The sequence below is a fragment of the Nerophis lumbriciformis genome, linkage group LG23, assembly GCF_033978685.3.
Source record: "Nerophis lumbriciformis linkage group LG23, RoL_Nlum_v2.1, whole genome shotgun sequence".
In the NCBI taxonomy this organism is placed as follows: Eukaryota; Metazoa; Chordata; class Actinopteri; order Syngnathiformes; family Syngnathidae; genus Nerophis; species Nerophis lumbriciformis.
Window position 1 is genome coordinate 31,643,907 of NC_084570.2, and position 12,292 is coordinate 31,656,198.

At 39.9% G+C, this 12,292-nt stretch overlaps 1 protein-coding gene across 2 annotated transcripts in view; it reads right to left on the reverse strand.

Moving 5' to 3' along the window:
- Positions 1 to 12,292, reverse strand: part of suox (sulfite oxidase) — a 43,743-nt gene extending 31,451 nt beyond the window's left edge. The window contains exon 1 of one of the 2 annotated variants that reach the window (XM_061984742.1): positions 12,182 to 12,292. The gene's annotated coding sequence lies outside the window, so the exon portion shown is untranslated. The remainder of the gene's footprint in view (positions 1 to 12,181) is intronic. The other variant, XM_061984743.1, reaches the window with a different exon arrangement.

Genomic DNA, 12,292 nt, shown 5'->3' on the forward strand with positions numbered 1-12,292 from the left:
TCTTGTTGAAAAATGATGAACCTGAACCTTGAAACTCTTGACCTCCCACTCATTGGACCAATCAGCATCCACTCAGCTGACTAACAGTGGTGATGTCATTCTCTAACTGAGGTACTTCTACGACTGCTGGGCTCCAGCCAGTGCTTTGCCAAGGAATCACTTGATTAAAGTACAGTGTTTTATTTTACGACATTCAAACAGAGTGTTACTGTTCAAACTGTGTGCAATGTTACAGTGGCCACAATTATGAAATATACTTACATATAAACATAAAACGTCTGCCTTGTTTTTAATGAATACTTAGGCCTACTGTGCTACTGTAATTTAATGTTGTCATTATGGTGGTACTTGATGAATACATAGGTCTACTACACTACTGTACTTTAATGTTGTCATTGTGGTGGTACTTGATGAATAATTGGGTCTACTACACTACTGTACTTTTTTGTTGTCATTATGGTGGTACTTGATGAATACTTAGGCCTACTACACTACTGTACTTTAATGTTGTCATTAGAGCGGTACTTGAAGCATACTTAGGCCTACTACACTACTGTACGTTAATGTTGGTCATTATGGTGGTACTTGATGCATACTTAGGTCTACTACACTACTGTACTTTAATGTTGTCATTATGGTGGTACTTGATGAATACTTAGGCCAACTACACTACTGTACTTTTTTGTCATTATGGTGGTACTTGATGAATACTTAAGTCTACTACACTACTGTACTTTAATGTTGTCATTAGATCAGTACTTGACGCATACTTAGGTCTACTACACTACTGTACTTTAATGTTGACATCATGGTGGTACTTGACAAATACTTAGGTCTACTTTGGACCTCCTCGCTAACATGGGAATACTTCGCTGGCTACATCCAGCGGCCTCTGAAGCAGCGGAGTTAAGTGCCAGCAGGGACCGTCAACGAATGACACGTAAGCGGTGTGAGCGGAAGCAGAAGCGGGGATGCCGAGCGGGGCTAACAACAAAGCGAAAGGCTAATCCTCAAAGAAGCGCTAGTCCGGGTGAGGAGTCAGTTAAAATAGAACTAGCCAGCGCCAGGCTGGATAATCCCTGCACACATAGCAATTATTTTAGAACAATACACAACTCACAAAATGTTTTTTCTGTGATGACTGTGTCAGAAGTAGACATGCACTCTACTGAGGTGGCAAGTTATGATGCGTTCAGTTTATCACAACATCAAGCAAACAATCGGAAAATTCCCGTCATATCAATTCCTAGATATGGTCGAAATTATTTAAAGTGCACTACACATAATGAACACAACATTATTAATATTGCTACTACGGATAATTTCAACAAAAACTCCTCAAAACAGCCCACTACCTATAATATGGGCTTCTTAAACATAAGATCATTATCTTCCAAAACGTAATTAGTTAATGAGGTCATTAGAGACAATAATCTTGACGTCATTGGTCTCGCCGAGACCTGGCTCAAACCAGACGATTTCTTTGCGCTGGGTGAGGCGTCTCCTCCTGGCTATGCGGGAGCGCATATTGCCCGTCCCATTAAAAGGGGTGGGGGAGTCGCACTCATATACAACAAAAACTTTAACCTTACCCCTAACCTAAATAATAAATATAACTCGTTTGAGGTGCTTACTATGAGGTTTGTCACACCGCTGCCTCTCCACCTGGCTGTTATCTACCGCCCCCCAGGACCCTATTCGGACTTCATCAGTGAATTTTCAGAGTTCGTTGCTGATTTAGTGACGCACGCCGACAATATAATCATAATGGGGGACTTTAATATCCATATGAATACCCCATCGGACCCTCAGTGCATGGCGCTCCAGACTATAATTGATAGTTGTGGTCTTACACAAATAATAAATGAACCTACGCATTGCAACGGTAATACGATAGATCTAGTGCTTGTCAGGGGTGTCACCACCTCCAAAGTTACGATACTCCCGTATACTAAAGTAATGTCCGATCATTACCTTATAAAATTTGAAGTTCTGACTCATTGTCAACAAGCTAATAATAATAATAACTGCTATAGCAGCCGCAACATTAATGCTGCCACAACGATGACTCTTGCTGGCCTACTGCCTTCGGTAATGGCACCATTCCCAAATTATGTCGGCTCTATTGACAACCTCACTAACAAATTTAACGACGCCCTGTGCGACACCATTAATAGTATAGCACCGCTAAAGCTAAAAAGAGCCCCTAAAAGGCGCACCCCATGGTTTACAGAAGAAACTAGAGCCCATAAATTATCATGTAGAAAGCTGGAACGCAAATGGCGTGCTACTAAACTTGAGGTTTTCCATCAAGCATGGAGTGATAGTTTAATAACTTATAAACACATGCTTACCTTAGCTAAAGCTAAATATTACTCAAATCTCATCCACCTCAACAAAAATAATCCTAAATTTTTGTTTAGTACAGTAGCATCGCTAACCCAACAAGGGACTCCTCCGAGTAGCTCCACCCACTCGGCAGATGATTTTATGAATTTCTTTAATAAGAAAATTGAACTCATTAGAAAGGAGATTAAAGACAATGCATCGCAGCTACAACTGGGTTCTATTAACACAGATACGACTGTATCTACGACGGATACCGCCCTCCAAAATAGTTTCTCTCTCTTTGATGAAATAACATTAGAGGAATTGTTAAGATGTGTTAATGGGACAAAACAAACAACATGTTTACTTGACCCATTTCCTGGGAAACTTATCAAGGAGCTTTTTGTATTATTAGGTCCATCAGTGCTAAATATTATAAACTTATCACTTTCCTCTGGCACTGTTCCACTAGCATTCAAAAAAGCGGTTATTCATCCTCTGATCAAAAGACCTAACCTCGATCCTGACCTCATGGTAAACTACCGGCCGGTGTCCCACCTTCCGTTTATCTCGAAAATCCTCAAAAAAATTGTCGCACAGCAGCTAAATGAACACTTAGTGTCTAACAATCTCTGTGAACCTTTTCAATCTGGTTTCAGGGCAAATCACTCTACGGAGACAGCCCTCACAAAAATGACTAATGATCTACTGCTAACGATGGATTCTGATGCGTCATCTATGTTGCTGCTTCTTGATCTTAGCGCTGCTTTCCATACCGTCGATCATAAAATTTTATGAGAGCGTATCAAAACACGTATTGGTATGTCAGACTTAGCCTTGTCTTGGTTTAACTCTTATCTTACTGACAGGATGCAGTGCATCTCCCATAACAATGTGACATTGGACTATGTTAAGGTAACGTGCGGAGTTCCTCAGGGTTCGGTTCTTGGCCCTGCACTATTTAGTAGTAACATGCTGCCGCTAGGCGACATCATACACAAATACGGTGTTAGCTTTCATTGTTATGCTGATGACACCCAACTCTACATGCCCCTAAAGCTGACCAACACGCCGGATTGTAGTCAGCTGGAGGCGTGTCTTAATGAAATTAAACAATGGATGTCCGCTAACTTCTTGCAACTCAACACTAAGAAAACGGAAATGCTGATTATCGGTCCTGCTAAACACCGACATTATATACATTTGACAACCAAACAATTACACAAAGCGACCTGGCAAAGAATCTGAGTATTATCTTCGACCCAACTCTCTCGTTTGAGTCACACATTCAGAGTGTTACTAAAACGGCCTTCTTCCATCTCCGTAATATCGCTAAAATTCGTTCCATTTTGTCCACTAGCGACGCTGAGATCATTATTCATGCGTTCGTTACGTCTCGTCTCGATTACTGTAACGTATTATTTTCGGGTCTCCCTATGTCTAGCATTAAAAGATTACAGTTGGTACAAAATGCGGCTGCTAGACTTTTGACAAGAACAAGAAAGTTTGATCATATTACGCCTACACTGTATATACAGTACCTTTATATACACACATATATATATATATATATATATATACCTATACTGGCTCACCTGCACTGGCTTCCTGTGCACTTAAGATGTGACTTTAAGGTTTTACTACTTACGTATAAAATACTACACGGTCTAGCTCCATCCTATCTTGCCGATTGTATTGTACCATATGTCCCGGTTAAGAAATCTGCGTTCAAAGAACTCCAGCTTATTAGTGATTCCCAGAGCCCAAAAAAAATCTGCGGGCTATAGAGCGTTTTCTATTCGGGCTCCAGTACTATGGAATGCCCTCCCAGTAACAGTTAGAGATGCTACCTCAGTAGAAACATTTAAGTCCCATCTCAAAACTCATTTGTATACTCTAGCCTTTGAATAGCCCCCTTTTCTTTTTTTTTTAGACCAGTTGATCTGCCTTTTCTTTTCTTTTCTCCTCTGCTCCCCCCTATCCCTTGTGGAGGGGGAGACACACAGGTCCGGTGGCCATGGATAGGGTGCTGGCTGTCCGGGGTCGGGACCCGGGGTGGACCGCTCGCCTGTGTATCGGTTGGGAACATCTCTGCGCTGCTGACCCGTCTCCGCTCGGGATGGTTTCCTGCTGACCCCACTGTGGACTGGACTCTTACTGTTATGCTGGATCCACTATGGACTGTACTCTCACAATATTATGTTAGACCCACTCGACATCCATTGCATTCGGTCTCCCTAGAGGGGGGGGGGGGGGGGGGTTACCCACATATGCGGTCCTCTCCAAGGTTTCTCATAGTCATTCACATCGACGTCCCACTGGGGTGAGTTTTTCCTTGCCCTTATGTGGGCTCTGTACCGAGGATGTCGTTGTGGCTTGTGCAGCCCTTGTGATTTAGGGCTATATAAATAAACATTGATTGATTGATTGATACTACACTACTGTACTTTAATGTTGACATTATGGTGGTACTTGACAAATACTTAGGTCTACTACACTACTGTACTTTAATGTTGTCATTATGGTGGTACTTGATAAATACTTAGGTCTAGTACACTGATGTACTTAAATGTTGTCATTATGGTTGTACTTGATGAATACTTAGGTCTACTACACTGATGTACTTAAATGTTGTCATTATGGTGGTACTTGATGAATACTTAGGTCTACTACACTACTGTACTTTAATGTTGTCATTATGGTGGTACTTGATGAATACTTAGGTCTACTACACTACTGTACCTTAATGTTGTCATTATGGTGGTACTTGATGTACACTTAGGTCTACTACGCTAACAACAACACTCAGTAAAGGTTTGGGAACTGAGGAGACACATTTTTGAAGTGGAATTATTTCAATGGGAGACAGGTCTGGACTACAGGCAGGCCAGTCTAGTACCCGCACTCTTTTACTATGAAGCCACGCTGTTGTAACACGTGGCTTGGCATTATCTTGCTGAAATAAGCAGGGGCGTCCATGATAACGTTGCTTGGGTGGCAACATATGTTGCTCGAAAACCTGTATGTACCTTTCAGCATTAATGGTGCCTCCACAGATGTGTAAGTTACCCATGCCTTGGGCACTCACACACCCCCATACCATCACAGACGCTGGCTTTTAAACTTTGCGCCCTAGAACAGTCCGAATGGTTCTTTTCCTCTTTGGTCCGGAGGACACAACGTCCAGTTTCCAAAAACAATTTGAAATGTGGACTCGTCAGACCACAGAACACTTTTACACTTTGCATCAGTCCATCTTAGATGAGCTCGGGTCCAACGAAGCGTTTCTGGGTGTTGATGAACGGCTTTGGCTTTGCATAGTAATAGAGTTTTAACTTGCACTAACAGATGTAGAGACCAACTGTAGTTACTGACAGTGGTTTTCTGAAGTGTTCCTGAGCCCATGTGGTGATATCCTTTACACACTGATGTTTTTTGATGCAGTAGCGCCTGAGGGATCAAAGGTCACGGGCGTTCAATGTTACGTGCAGTGATTTCTCCAAAATCTCTGAACCTTTTGATGATATTATGGACCATAGATGGTAAATTCCCTAAATTCCTTGCAATAGCTGGTTGAGAAATGTTGTTCTTAAACAATTTGCTCACGCATTTGTTGACAAAGTGGTGACCCTCGCCCCATCCTTGTTTGTGAATGACTGAGCATTTCATAGAAGCTGCTTTTATACCCAATCATGGCACCCACCTGTTCCCAATTAGCCTGTTCACCTGTGGGATGTTCCAAATACGTCTTTGATGAGCATTTCTCAACTTTCTCCGTCTTTTTTGCCACTTGTGCCAGCTTTTTTTGAAACATGTTGCAGGCATCAAATTCCAAATGAGCTAATATTTGCAAAAAATAAAGTTTCTCAGTTTGAACGTTAAATATATTGTCTTTGCAGTCTATTCAATTGAATATAAATTGAAAATGATTTGCAAATCATTGTATTCTGTTTTTATTTACTATTTACACAATGTGACAACTTCACAGGTTTTGGGTTTGGTAGAATGTTTATTTAATGTGAGATTTATTGAAAGGCACAGTTTCTTCAAACATAAAATATATATGGAGTACATTCCATAATATATATATACATTCCATAATAATAATAATAAATATATATATATATATAATGGAATTAGAGTACATTCCGTAATATATACTAGTACACTACATTCAAATACAGTAGTGTAGTAGACCCAAGTTTTCATCAAGTACCACCATAATGACTGACATTATATTGCAGTAGTGTAGTAGGCCTAAGTATTCATCAATTGTTTTAACAATTATATTTTGTATGTTGGCCACTGTGAGATGACACACAATGTACAAACATCAACATTGACACAGCACATATTTACAGACTTGATGAAACACGGGGATGGGGCTTTAAGAGAACTAGGAGACATTTGGAGGATTTGGGATGACTGCTGGTTGTCGGCAGGCTCAGTTGGAGCTGCTGCAAGATAAAGTCGACTGTAATCCCCACAGCTACTGAAAAGCTGATAAGACAGGTGTAAATAATGGATTGGCATGAAGGCCGGTGTAAATGATTGATTTGCCAAAAGGCAGGTTTAAATTCTCTGGTCTGATGAGACCAAGATTAGAGTACATTCCATAATATATATTATGGAATGTACTCTAATCTTTATATATATATATATATATATATATATATATATATATATATATATATATATATATATATATATATATATATATATATATATATATTATATATATATATACACATATATATATACAAACCCCGTTTCCATATGAGTTGGGAAATTGTGTTAGATGTAAATATAAACGGAATACAATGATTTGCAAATCATTTTCAACACATTCAGTTAAATATGCTACAAAGACAACATATTTGATGTTCAAACTCATAAAAAAAATGTTTTTTGCAAATAACCATTAACTTTAGAATTTGATGCCAGCAACACGTGACAAAGAAGTTGGGAACGGTGGCAATAAATACTGATAAAGTTGAGAAATGCTCATCAAACACTTATTTGGAACAGGTGGGTGCCATGATTGGGTATAAAAGTAGATTCCATGAAATGCTCAGTCATTCACAAACAAGGATGGGGCGAGGGTCACCACTTTGTCAACAAATGCGTGAGCAAATTGTTGAACAGTTTAAGAAAAACCTTTCTCAACCAGCTATTGCAAGGAATTTAGGGATTTCACCATCTACGGTCCGTAAAATCATCAAAGGGTTTAGAGAATCTGGAGAAATCACTGCACGTAAGCAGCTAAGCCCGTGACCTTCGATCCCTCAGGCTGTACTGCATCAACAAGCGACATCAGTGTGTAAAGGACATCACCACATGGGCTCAGGAACACTTCACAAAACCACTGTCAGTAACTACAGTTGGTCGCTACATCTGTAAGTGCAAGTTAAAACTCTCCTATGCAAGGCGAAAACCTTTTATCAACAACACCCAGAAACGCTGTCGGCTTCGCTGGGCCTGAGCTCATCTAAGATGGACTGATACAAAGTGGAAAAGTGTTCTGTGGTCTGACGAGTCCATATTTCAAATTGTTTTTGGAAACTGTGGACGTCGTGTCCTCCGGACCAAAGAGGAAAAGAACCATCCGGATTGTTATAGGCGCAAAGTTGAAAAGCCAGCATCTGTGAAGGTATGGGGGTGGATTAGTGCCCAAGACATGGGTAACTTACACATCTGTGAAGGCGCCATTAATGCTGAAAGGTACATACAGGTTTTGGAGCAACATATGTTGCCATCCAAGCAACGTTACAATGGACGCCCCTGCTTATTTCAGCAATACAATGCCAAGCTACGTGTCACATCAACGTGGCTTCATAGTAAAAGAGTGCGGGTACTAGACTGGCCTGCCTGTAGTCCAGACCTGTCTCCCATTGAAAATGTGTGGCGCATTATGAAGCCTAAAATACCACAACGAAGACCCCCGGACTGTTGAACAACTTAAGCTGTACTTCAAGCAAGAATGGGAAAGAATTCCACCTGAGAAGGTTAAAAAATGTGTCTCCTCAGTTTCCAAACGTTTACTGAGTGTTGTTAAAAGGAAAGGCCATGTAACACAGTGGTGAACATGCCCTTTCCCAACTACTTTGGCACATGTTGCAGCCATGAAATTCTAAGTGAATTATTATTTGCAAAGAAAATAAAGTTTATGAGTTTGAACATCCAATATGTTGTCTTTGTAGTGCATTCAATTGAATATGGGTTGAAAAGGATTTGCAAATCATTGTATTCCGTTTATATTTACATCTAACACAATTTCCCAACTCATATGGAAACAGGGTTTGTGTGTGTATATATATATATATATATATATATATATATATATATATATATATACAAACCCTGTTTGTAGAGTACATTCCATAATATAATATTATGGAATGTACTCTAAACTTGGTCTCATCAGACCAGAGAATTTAAACCTGCCTATTGGCAAATCAATCATTTACACCGGCCTTCATGCCAATCAATCATTTACACCTGTCTTGGCAGCTTTTCAGTAGCTGTGGGGATTACAGTCGACTTTATCTTGCAGCAGCTCCAACTGAGCCTGCCGACAACCAGCAGTCATCCCAAATCCTCCAAATGTCTCCTAGTTCTCTTAAAGCCCCATCCCAGTGTTTCATCTAGGGATGTCCCGATCCAGGTTTTTGCACTTCCGATCCGATACCGATATTGTTTTTGCATTTCCGATCCGATACCGATACTGACCGATACCGATACTGACCGATACTGGCCTATCCGAGCATGTATTAAAGTTTAAAGTTATTTAGCCTACTTAGTTGTCAGAATCATGTTGAAAAGGGTTTTAGTACTCTTGATAACAACTAGCCAGCTGAATTAGGGAAGTTTGAATAATACACAATGGTTGGTAACAAGAAACTGACCTGTTTATTCAAGGATAAACACAAAATAGACAAAATTATACATGACAAACAGAAATGGCATCATTGAACTTGGGCTGGGCGATATGGCCTTTTTTTAATATTGCGATATTTTAAGGCCATATTGCGATACACGATATATATCTCGATATTTTGCCCTAGCCTTGAATGAACACTTGATGCATATAATCACAGCAGTATGATGATTCTATGTGTTTTGATTGATTGATTGAGACTTTTATTAGTAGGTTGCACAGTGAAGTACATATTCCGTACAATTGACCACTAAATGGTAACACCCCAATAAGTTTTTCAACTTGTTTAAGTCGGGGTCCACTTAAATTGATTCATGATACAGATATATACTATCATCATAATACAGTCATCACATAAGATAATCACATTGAATTATTTACATTATTTATAATCCAGGGTGTGGAGGGGGGCGCTGGATGTAAGTGTCAAAAAGACAGCCAAAAGAGTTTGATATGAGAATAAATTTAAAGTTAAAATATAGGGTAGAAATGCACCCATTTGCAGGAAATGTAGTCTTGATTTTCAAAAATTTTCTTTCAAGGCTTGCATGTCTACATTAAAACATTCTTCTTCATACTGCATTAACATATGCTACTTTTAAACTTTCATGCAGAGAAGGAAATCACAACTAAAAAAAATCACTAATTTTTTCATACGGTCTTGATGTGGAAATTTTTGCCTCTTCATTTTGATGGTGTGGACGTGTGGCACCGAATGGAGATAAGCGTCTCGACAGACGTCACAATATTTGAACAATGATGACGAAAACTGTTTTCTCTGTCGTGTCCGTGTCGTGTCGAAAATTGTTATGCGCTTATTTTTTTATTTGATTTTGTGCGTGGCATAGATTTGCTATGCGCAGAGGACGCTTAAACAGTGCGCAATTGCAGAGGCGAGCACCTTAGAGGGAGCGTTGCTCGCACGGCTGCGCTAGCATCACAGCTAACGTTAGCCATGCTGCTACCTCTCTGCTCGGGGAGGACGTATACGTATGTGACGTATGACGTGACAGTATGTGACGTATGACGTGACAGTATGTGACGTGTGTAAGAAGGTGCACTTGCTGTCTGTGAGAGGGAGACACAGGAAAGAGTGAGAAGAGCCTGTCGTGTAATGCCAGCAGCTAAAAGCAACTGCGTGAGAATCCACAGACCTGTGGATGTGTTGAAGGTGTGCTGGAAAATGCGGAACGGAAATTACGGAGCAGCAGAAAAGTGGAATGTATTATTTAAATCGGTGCGTTGGAAAACACGGACCGGAGTTTTTTTTTTTAAACTGGATCTGGATCGGCATTTTCCCATGCCTTGCCGATACGCAATTTTTGGCAAATATCGGCAGCCGATCCGATCCAAATATCGGATCGGGACATCCCTAGTTTCATCAAGTCTGTAAATATGTGTTGTGTCAATGTTGATGTTTGTACATTGTGTGTCATGTCACAGTGGCCAACATATGAAATATACTTGTTAAAACAATTGATGAATACTTAGGTCTACTACACTACTGCACTTTAATGTTGGTCATTATGGTGGTACTTGATGAATACTTAGGTCTACTACACTACTGTACTTTAATGTTTGTCATTATGGTGGTACTTGATGAATACTTAGGCTTACTACACTATTGTATTATGTCAGTCATTATGGTGGTACTCGATGAATACATACGTCTACTACACTACTGTACTTTAATGTTGTCATTAAGGTGGTACTTGATGAATACTTAGGTCTACTAGACTACTGTACTTTAATGTTGTCATTATGGTGGTACTTGATGAATACTTAGGCCTACTACGCTACTGTATTTTAATGTCAGTCATCATGGTGGTACTTGATGAATACATACGTCTACTACACTACTGTACTTTAATGTTGTCATTAAGGTGGTACTTGATGAATACTTAGGTCTGCTACACTACTGTACTTTAATGTCATTATGGTGGTACTTGATGAATACTTAGGTCTACTACACTACTGTATTTTAATGTCAGTCATTATGGTGGTACTTGATGAATACTTAGGTCTACTACACTACTGTATTTTAATGTTGTCATTATGATGGTACTTGATGAATACTTAGGTCTACTACACTACTGTACTTTAATGTTGCTGTATTTTAATATCAGTCATTATGGTGGTACTTGATGAATACTTAGGTCTGCTACACTACTGTACTTTAATGTCAGTCATTATGGTGGTACTTGGACAACAAAGTGTTTTCTGAGGTGGTACTTGGTGAAACAAGTCCGAGAACCATGCAGTAAGTAAGTCATACAGTAAGTCCTACTGACAGTACACTCCATAAAGTTTAAGACCATTTCTTGTGCAACATGCAAGTCGTGAGCACACTTTTACATGAATCTGCCATCAGATCTGATATTGAATATTAAGCAGGCTTTTATGACATTAGTCAGGCTTCAAGGAAGCTCCACGATACTATGATAAGACATTCCTGGCAGAGAACCGCACACGCGCCAAAATGATAATCCGATGCTATGCCAATAAGCATGACAATAACAGAAAATATCAATGCATTGACAAAACCAGCATTTCCGACACTGTTTCCTGTACCGTTAACGTCACGTGGGGTAAACGTGGTGTCCGACATGTTTCTATCCATCAAATTAAATGAGGCGTTTACTGGCTTTTTAGTCGATTACGTCTGGATTTCGACACCATTATAACGGTTCGGGAAGAGCACGTTTGTGTTTCGTCACTTGTTGTCTGTCCAAACAAGGTTGACTTCAGAGCTAACTTTGCTAGCAAGCTTCGCCACTGCCAGTCAACACGGACGACATCCCCACCAATACAAACGTGTGCTTCCAAAGAGAAGAAATGCGTTTATTTCTTCTCTCCGGTGTTAAATCAAGCAAAAGCATAATAAATGAAAATAACATAACAAAAGACCAAACTTACATACGCGCTGTCAGACGCTTGCTTGTATGTGGCCACGCCAAAAATAAACAGTCAGATGTGGAACGTAGCAGTAGTGGGTCTTTCGCGTAGATCTGTGCCTTTTGAACCGAC